We start from the raw sequence: 10,375 nt of genomic DNA on the forward strand, positions 1-10,375 counted from the left end.
CAGTAAAATTCCACAACAGGACCATGTTGTATCTAGATTCTTCAGAGAAACTTTGGACTCAGGAATGGGGGCGGAGACGGATAAATTGTTTTAGATCCAACGAGTGCTTTACTGAAAAGTTGTGCATCTTACATTATTTCAGGAAGTCCCTCTAATGACCAACTTCAATACCCATAATGCTTAGTGTTAGAACTACAGCTACAGGATCCCACATCGTACATAAATACTTAGTCCCAATATACACTAACTCGGACAGTTTATTAGGCACATCTAGTAACAGGTCAGACTCCCTTTTGCCTCCAAAACAGCCTGAATTCTTCTGGGGATTTGCAATGTCATCATGTAGTTTCTACAGATTGGATGGCGGTATCCATGCTGCAATAGTCTGTGTGCTGGGGGGGCTAGGGTCAGTCTGTCTTATCTGGTGTCCTGTGTGAATTTAAGTACAGTGAGGGAAAAAAGTATTTGATCCCCTGCTGATTTTGTACGTTTGCCCACTGACAAAGAAAGGATCAGTCTATAATTTTAATGTTAGGTTTATTTGAACAGTGAAAGACAATAACAACAACAAAATCCTAAAAAACGCATGTCAAAAATGTTCTAAATTGATTTGCATTTTAATGAGGGAAATAAGTATTTGACCCCCTCTCAATCAGAAAGATTTCTGGCTCCCAGGTGTCTTTTATACAGGTAACGAGCTGAGATTAGGAGCACACTCTTAAATGGAGTGCTCCTAATCTCAGTTTGTTACCTGTATAAAAGACACCTGTCCACAGAAGCAATCAATAAATCAGATTCCAAACTCTCCACCATGGCCAAGACCAAAGAGCTCTCCAAGGATGTCAGGGACAAGATTGTAGACCTACACAAGGCTGGAATGGGCTACAAGACCATCGCCAAGCAGCTTGGTGAGAAGGTGACAACAGTTGGTGCAATTATTTGCAAATGGAAGAAACACAAAAGAACTCTCAATCTCCCTCGGCCTGGGGCTCCATGCAAGATCTCACCTCGTGGAGTTGCAATGATCATGAGAATGGTGAGGAATCAGCCCAGAACTACACGGGAGGACCTTGTCAATGATCTCAAGGCAGCTGGGACCATAGTCACCAAGAAAACAATTGGTAACACACTACGCCGTGAAGGACAAAAATCCTGCAGCGTCCGCAAGGTCCCCCTGCTCAAGAAAGCACATATACATGCCCGTCTGAAGTTTGCCAATGAACATCTGAATGATTCAGAGGACAACTGGGTGAAAGTGTTGTGGTCAGATGAGACCAAAATGGAGCTCTTTGGCATCAACTCAACTCGCCGTGTTTGGAGGAGGAGGAATGCTGCCTATGACCCCAAGAACACCATCCCCACCGTCAAACATGGAGGTGGAAACATTATGCTTTGGGGGTGTTTTTCTGCTAAGGGGACAGGACAACTTCTCCGCATCAAAGGGATGATGGACGGGGCCATGTACCGTCAAGTCTTGGGTGAGAACCTGCTTCCCTCAGCCAGGGCATTGAAAATGGGTCGTGGATGGGTATTCCAGCATGACAATTACCCAAAACACACGGCCAAGGCAACAAAGGAGTGGCTCAAGAAGAAGCACATTAAGGTCCTGGAGTGGCCTAGCCAGTCTCCAGACCTTAATCCCATAGAAAATCTGTGGAGGGAGCTGAAGGTTCGAGTTGCCAAACGTCAGCCTCGAAACCTTAACTTGGAGAAAATCTGCAAAGAGGAGTGGGACAAAATCCCTCCTGAGATGTGTGCAAACCTGGTGGCCAACTACAAGAAACATCTGACCTCTGTGATTGCCAACAAGGGTTTTGCCACCAAGTACTAAGTCATGTTTTGCAGAGGGGTCAAATACTTATTTCCCTCATTAAAATGCAAATCAATTTATAACATTTTTGACATGTGTTTTTCAGGATTTTTTTGTTGTTATTCTGTCTTTCACTGTTCAAATAAACCTACCATTAAAATTATAGACTGATCATTTCTTTGTCAGTTGGCAAACGTACAAAATCAGCAGGGGATCAAATACTTTTTCCCCTCACTGTAGCACTTTGTGACATCTGCTGATGTAAAAAGGGCTTTATAAATTGATTGATTCATTCTGCGAACAACCTGTTCCTTATCATTCCAAAGATGCTCTATTGGGTTAAAGTCTGGGGACTGCGCAGACCGCTCTGAACCTGCTGTCATGTTCTAGGCTGTTTTTTCCCCCAGTCAATTGTCCAGTGTTGGTGATCGCGTGCCCACTGGAGCCGCTTCTTCTTGATTTTAAGTGTCAGGAGTTGAGCCATATGTGGTCATCTGCTGCAATAGCCCATCCTTGACAAGGATCGACGTGTTGTGCCTTCCAAGATTCCGTTCTGCACACCACTGCTGTACTGCGCCGTTATTTTCCTGTGGCCCGCCTGTTAACTTGCACAATTCTAGCCATTCTCCTTCGACCTCTCTCATCAACAAGCTGTTTTCGCCCACAGGACTGTCGCTGTTTTTTTTGTCGCACTATTCTTGATAAACCATAGACAATGTTGTGCATGAAAAGCCCTGGAGGGCGGCTGTTTCTGAAATACTGGATCTGGAGCGCCTGGCACCAACGATCATACAATGCTCAAAGTTACTTAGGTCACTCTTTTTGCCCATTCTAACCTTCAATCAAACAGTAACTGAATGCCTCTATGGCTGTCTGCCTGCTTTATATAAGAAACCGCAGCCACGTGAGTCACTGTCTGTACGACCAATCCATTTTTGAGAACAGGGCAGTGTACCTAATAAACTGTCCGGTGAGTCTATAAAATACAGTTTTTCCTCCCCTTAAATTACAGGTTCACATTAACATAGGCAACATAAACTTTCTCTAACTTGTGAGACAGGGTAGACTGCCTCAATATCCCTCTAAACCCAAAGGAAATTGTTCTGCCCCTTGCTTCCAGGGTTGGCAATATGTATAACGCTCAGGAGTTTTTTTTCTCTAGGTGGGTTGCGCCGTAACCTGGGATCAGGATCAGGCACAGGTGTAGGCTCAGGCTGAGCCTCAGGTGCAGTTGGAGGTATAGCCTCTGTTGGCGGCGGTGAAGAAGAGGCTGATGTGGGTGCTGACTTGTTCTGGTGATGTGTCAGCTCGCTTGTGAAAGGAAACTGGTGCCTCTGCTTCAGGGCTTGTAGCTGCAGGTTCTCGAGGGAGCATTTGGTCAACATGTTTCCACCAGGTCTGGTTGTCTTGGGTGTATGAGACAGGTCCAGCCTTTCGAAGAACAGTTGTGGGAGCCCACTTTTCTTTAGTGGTGTAGTTGCGTGCAAGGACTGGATCTCTGACAGTGAACTGTCTGTCTTTATACCGTTTAGCTGGCTGGTTGACATGGTCTTGCTGCTTGTCTTGAAACAATGTTTTGGTGGGCGTTGGCCTCAACAGGTCAAGGCCAGTCCTGAGCTGTCTTTTCATGAGCAGATAAGCAGGGGATGTTCCAGCTGTTGCATGAGGGGTATTGCAATACATGAGGCAATGCTTTAGTGGTGCTTCACTTCTGGACACTTAGAGTGCATGTTCGTCTGAACCATTCTCTCTTCAAGTCCATTAGTGGGTGGATGATAAAGACTTGAGAATATGTGTTTGATTCCATTGCTCTGGAGGATATTTTCTGTCTCCATGGAAACAAAAGATTGGCCATTATTCGTGACTATCTACTCAAGTAGTCCGAGACATCCATACATTTCCCTCAGGATCTGGATGGTGTTCTAAGATTTTATGGTGGACATGATTGAGACCTCTGGCCACTTCAAATGGGATTCAACGGCAACCAGCAACATCGCTTCTTACACTGGTCCTGCAAAATCCACGTGAACGTGCTGCCACAGGCTCGCTGGCCAGGGATGCAGTGGTGCTCAGCTTGGCATGTTTCTGATGGTTTGACATGACACACAGGATCAGGCTTCGGATTCATTGTCATGGTCTAGTACTGGCAACCAGAAATAGTTACATGCTAGCTCTTTTATCTGGACTATGCCACAATGTCCACAGTGCAGCTAATTCAGGACATGTTTCCTCAGCTTTGTGGGTATGATGATGCGTATGTCCCAGAGTAAGCATTCAGCTGTCACTGTCAACTCCTTCCCCCGTGAAAGGTAAGGCTGGAGATCAGATGACTCGTCAGCAATGCAAGACCGCCTCTCATAACTTAGTCGAACACTTTGGAAAATGTTGGATCTCCTTTTTTTCATTCTTTATCTGGTGAGTTGTCACAGGTGTGTTATCTACCGTGTCGAAGTAGAAGATCTTCTGTTCACTGCTCTTAGGGCAGTCAGATAGGGGAAGCCGTGACAAGCTGTCAGCATTGCTGTGCGCTTCAGACCTCCGGTACTTGATGTTATAGTTGTGAGTACTCAGGATTAGCACCCAATGCTGCATTCTGCTTGCTGCTACAGTTGTTCTGCCAGTGTGGACCAAAGTTGGAGGTCAGGGGACGATGAACTTTTTGATCCCAAAGATAATACCCAATGCATCTTTCTCAATCTGCGGGTATTTCAGTCCTTTACGTGAAGTCAAGGGGCTTCTCTTCTCCTGCAGATGTGATGTGCGACACAACGGCCCCAACTCCATATGGGGAAGCATTGCAGGCCAGTTGAATTGGCAAGGACAGGTTGAAGTGAGCCAACACCTTATTAATCAACGCTGCCTTCACTTTCTTGAAAGTGTCACTCTCCTTTGTCCACTACCAGGGTTTGCTCTCTCTCATTAGCTCATGCAAAGGCTTTAGCTGCAGGATTAACTTGCCGTAGTAGTTCAGGAGGCCAAGGAAAGGCCAGGGTTGACTGACATTCTCTGGAGCAGGAGCCTCAACAATGACTGTCACTTTTGATGTGGCTGTGTGGAAATCGTCAGCATCAATCACATGGCCTAAGTACTCCACTGCATGCTTGAAAAAGTTGCACTACTCTTTTTGTGAACATGTAAGCGTTAGTCTTCGAGTAGATTTAGAGTCTTTTACATTTGAGTCATTTAGCAGACGCTCTTATCCAGAGCGACTTACAGAAGCAATTAAGGTTAAGTGCAATGTTCCCTCTAAGCTGCGCACACGTGCATTAGCCCCGAGATTGCCACGCAGAAATATCAGCGCACAGAGAGAAGCACGAGATTGAACTTCATTCAACTTTCTATAGCAGTGGTCACCAACTGGTCGACCAAGGCATTCCTAGTCGATCGTGCTGTAGAAATTCTAATCAAAGGGAAGAGAGACTGCAGATTCTTTCAAACAGCACTTTATTATAAGATTTGCAAAAATGGAGCAGTTAACTATGCACTTCAACAGTTGTGCAGTTAAGGCCCAACGAACAATGTCGGTTCTCAGATTTTATATACAGTCATGGCCAAAAGTTTTGAGAATGACACAAATATTAATTTTCAAAGTCTGCTGCCTGTCACGTCCTGACCAGCAGAGGGAGTAATTGTATTAGTTTTGGTCAGGACGTGGCAGAGGGTTTGTGTTTTGTATGTATTTCTACGTTCTGTCTAGTTTAGTTTTTCTGTGTTTAGGATTGGGTGTTGGACTCTCAATTGGAGGCAGGTGTTTCTAGTTGCCTCTGATTGAGAGTCCTATATAGAGGTGTGTTTTTGGGTTGGTATTTTGTGGGTAGTTGTCTTTAGCACTGCTGTTAAGTGTATAGCCTGTTAAACTGTCGGTCGTTGTTTTGGTGTTCACTTTATTTAAAATAAATATTCAAGATGAGCATCCATATTCCTGCTGCGTTTTGGTACTCTCTACCCGAAGACAGCCGTTACACTGCCTCAGTTTGTATGATGGAAATTTGCATATACTCCAGAATGTTATGAAGAGTGATCAGATGAATTGCAATTAATTGTAAAGTCCCTCTTTGCCATGCAAATGAACTGAATCCTCAAAAGACATTTGCACTGCATTTCAGCCCTGCCACAAAGGAACCAGCTGACATCATGTCAGTGATTCTCTCGTTAACATAGGTGTGAGTGTTGACGAGGACAAGGCTGGAGATCACTCTGTCATGCTGATTGAGTCTGAATAACAGACTGGACAAAAATATCTAAAGACACTGAAGCAGCAATCGTTGAAAATTAATATTTGTGTCATTCTCAAAACTTTTGGCCACGACTGTAGAAGTGCACCTTTTGTATACGTGGCAGTCAGTAGATAGTTTATAAAAGGTCATTAGTTGTGTGTGCAGATTTAAGATAGCACGAGGTTGATAGCATGAGGGCTCAACCGTCTCACTGCATTCACAACGGCAAACACTATAATGTTCTCCTTTCTGCAAGCCTCCATACATGTGACTTCCTGAAGCTAGTAAACCCATTGGATGTTACATGCTGCGATCGCACCCAAACGGCACTTACCTGTAAGACCAGCCTGATGACTAAGTCCAACAAAGACAAGTTTGTATCAGGTTAGAAAAACCACTAGCATATAGCATGACTTATGTAATTTTCCATGACATTTCCTCCATTTTGACACTAAGTCTCGACCTAATAGAAAATTACTTACAAGCATTTTCATTAAACAAGCATTAACATTAAAAATGAAATGCTTTTTTACACTTAGTAAATTACCTCCGTGGAGTTTCAACCCTTCACATAGTGCAACTCATTCTCAGAAATGGGAAAGGAACATATGAGGCAATCGCTTCGTTGAGACTGTCCATATTGCCACAGGGTCACCGTGACGTTAGGCCCTTAACTCTACCTTGGGAGCACCATTCACATAACCCCCGCCGTGAGCATGGCCTATGGAAATACTGCACCATTAACTCAATGTTTTACCTTGGTGTCATGGATTATCATCGTCTTCATCAGACATGTAATCAGACATAGGAAATAAATCAGGTAAATAAGGTTCTGAGGCGTCTCCTTCAGGGGTCAGTAATGGCATGTCAAGAATAGTCTCAACGGCTTTGCTGCACAATTTCTTAACACAAGTTATTATAAGTATTATTGTAAAAAAGATAACTATGCCATAAATCAACCAATGAAATATTGTAGCTCCCATAACACCAAATAATGACTGGACCCATCCAAACGGATTCCAATCGTTGGTGTTCTTTTGGTGTTCTTTTGCAAGATCACCGCTAAGCTTTTTCAGATGTTCCACTACAATTGTAAAGTTGCCCTCACCCTGGGGTATGATTGTACAGCAATGGTCACCTATCATTTGGCACACTCTTATGCAAACATTCTGTCCCCGTATGTACTTAGCCTCCGACTACAAATACTTTTTGCACAATGAATCCTTCTATCTAACCCATAACACGTTAGTCACTACTGCTAGTCCACTTACATAGTTATAAAATACTAAAACATGCTCAAGTCAATTGTACTGTATCATCCAGAAAGCCATTTTATTGATGCACTTTAACATTAGAATTCTGATAAGATGGTAAAACAAAACCCCTACTATCAATGACAGTCTTCAATGCTCCACATTGAGTCTATCACTCAAGTTCAAGACCCTCAACTTAGCACACCGAGAAATGTGTATAATAAGCTGATAATATGTTTCGATATGTAGTGTTATCTTGGGGTTCCGTTCAACACTGCCCATCATAGAATATCACGGGGTGGTATATTTGAGTAATATATGTTATTTTTTAAAGTAGCTGCAAGTCTATCATTTCGGGAAGTCTAAGGAACCGTTGAGGATACACATGGAGCATTATTCCCATAGGGCAGCGTCGGCAGGGGCTGAAATCCCGGGGGGGACGGGGGACACACGACCCCCCCACCCTGGGAAAAATATGATTTGTCCCCCCCAATATATCACTGAAACATAACTATGTAATTGAAATAATATTAATAATACGCAATGAAAGCAATTGTGCTGATTATAGACACTTAATAGCGCGTTTTTAAGTTTCAAAAGATTGCAACCCCCCCACCCTTTGCCTCACAATGGTTTGATCCACTGCCAGTTCCTTAGCTTGCTAGGTAACGTAGAGGTCGTATCTACTGTCTGAAAGGCACTCAATGCACGTAACTGACGTGAGGTTAATCCAGTCAATCGCGCACACACACTAGCTGAATATGCAGAGCTAGCGCGCAAATATTAACTATTAAGCTAGCTAGTACCTATTCCATTTATGTGGCGTCGTCAAAGATGGAATCTTTGCTATCGTCAATTTATTCCAAGATCAGCATGCATGTAAGTTAGTGCTTCAAAGTCCCTGTGATAAGGTTAGCGATAAACTGAACTACACTCTCTTCTACCATTGTTTTAAATATATTTAATGGTCTCGTTGCAAAAGCTAAATTGTCGCAAGGGAACTTTTATTTATATATTTTATTTCACCTTTATTTAACCCGGGTAGCAAAGATTATAGCAAACACCACTGAATTGGTGCTCGCTAGCTTTGCAAATTCAGCTATTGTTAGAAGCCAGACAATATGAAACAAACGATTAAAATTACAAAAGGTTGCAGCATATGTTGTGTAAATGGTGAACTCATACAGCTGTCAACTCTGTCACTGCAATCCGTTTCACATTTGCTAGCTACCTTTTAGATCGAAGCCCATATAGAATGATAGAAGATAAGATGATAGAAGCCCATCTCCTACTGTAAACAACCTACATACTGTGTGTGTGTAGCCAGCCAGTGTCACGCCCTGACCAGGTGAACTCGGGTATATTGGGTCAGGGTGTGTCATGTTAGGTATTTTTCATTGGTTTGTGTTTGGTTTACGTTTTAGCCTTGTGTAGGCTCTAGGTGGGTTATTTTTATGTTGGGTTCTGTCGATTCCCAATCAGAGACAGCTGTCGCTAATTGTCTCTGATTGGGATCACATTTAAGTTGCTGTTTTCCCCACGCTGTTTGTGGGGTGTTGTCTCTTTGTTTGAGCACGTAACGTATCTGCATTTTGCTTGATTTTTGTGTACATGTTTAATTCCAGTGTGTTGAATAAACATGTGTTCGCTCCCAGCTGCGTTTTGGTCCGCTTCCTCGTCACCAGGCGACGAACGTTACAGAACACCCCACCGAACCAGGACCAAGCAGCGGGAGGAAAAGGAGCGCGAGAGATGGGCTCGAGAGGGGAAGGAGTTCTGGACCTGGGAGGAGATCATGTCGGGGAAAGGACCCTGGCGGAAGGATTCCCAGGTCGAGGAGGTAAAGCCAGCCGGTAGACGGAGTCGCAGGCGGCGGTCGAGGAGGCCCGGAAAACACCCCCAAGAAAATGTTTGGGGTGGTCCGGAAGGGCAGAGGAAGAGCCCAGACCACTGCTCTCGTGGGGGATGACGGCGGAGGAAGAGACGAAGATGATGAGGCAGTTGATTGAGGACCTGCAGAGGGAAGATCTGGAGGAGGAGCCATGGTATGCGGAGTTGCGCGCTGTGTCGCCAGTGCGCCCGCACAGCCCGGTGCGTCCGGTGGACATGCCCAGCACATGCCGTGCTAGGATGGGCATCCAGCCAGGACGAGTGGCTAAACCGGCTCCACGCTTCAGGTCACCAGTACGTGTTCACAGTCCTGTCTGGCCCGTCCCTGCTCCCCGCACCAGGTTGGTGGTGCGTGTCCCCAGTCCTGTCCGGCCCGTCCCTGCTACCCGCACCAGGCTAGTGGTGCGTGTCCACAGTCCTGCCCGGCCCGTCCCTGCTCCCCGCACCAAGCCATGGTATGCGGAGTTGCGCGCTGTGTCGCCAATGTGTCCGCACAGCCCGGTGCGTCCGGTGGACATGCCCAGCACATGCCGTGCTAGGATGGGCATCCAGCCAGGACGAGTGGCTAAACCGGCTCCACGCTTCAGGTCACCAGTACGTGTTCACAGTCCTGTCCGGCCCGTCCCTGCTCCCCGCACCAGGTTAGTGGTGCGTGTCCCCAGTCCTGTCCGGCCCGTTCCTGCTCCCCGCACCAGGTTAGTGGTGCGTGTCCCCAGTCCTGTCCGGCCCGTCCCTGCTCCCCGCACCAGGTCAGTGGTGCGTGTCCCCAGTCCTGTCCGGCCCGTCCCTGCTCCCCGCACCAGGTTAGTGGTGCGTGTCCCCAGTCCTGTCCGGCCCGTTCCTGCTCCCCGCACCAGGTTAGTGGTGCGTGTCCCCAGTCCTGTCCGGCCCGTCCCTGCTCCCCGCACCAGGTTAGTGGTGCGTGTCCCCAGTCCTGTCCGGCCCGTTCCTGCTCCCCGCACCAGGTTAGTGGTGCGTGTCCCCAGTCCTGTCCGGCCCGTCCCTGCTCCCCGCACCAAGTCAGTGGTGCGTGTCCCCAGTCCTGTCCGGCCCGTCCCTGCTCCCCGCACCAGGTTAGTGGTGCGTGTCCCCAATCCTGTTCCGGTCGACGGCTCCGCTCCGGAGCCTGAGCATGCCGCTCCACAGTGGTCCAGTCCGGGCCAGAGGGGTAGGGTTAAGGTGAAGGCGGGGGAGAGAACACGCCC

The sequence above is a fragment of the Salmo salar genome, chromosome 17 (assembly GCF_965601325.2).
Source record: "Salmo salar chromosome 17, fSalSal1, whole genome shotgun sequence".
Classification (NCBI taxonomy): Eukaryota; Metazoa; Chordata; class Actinopteri; order Salmoniformes; family Salmonidae; genus Salmo; species Salmo salar.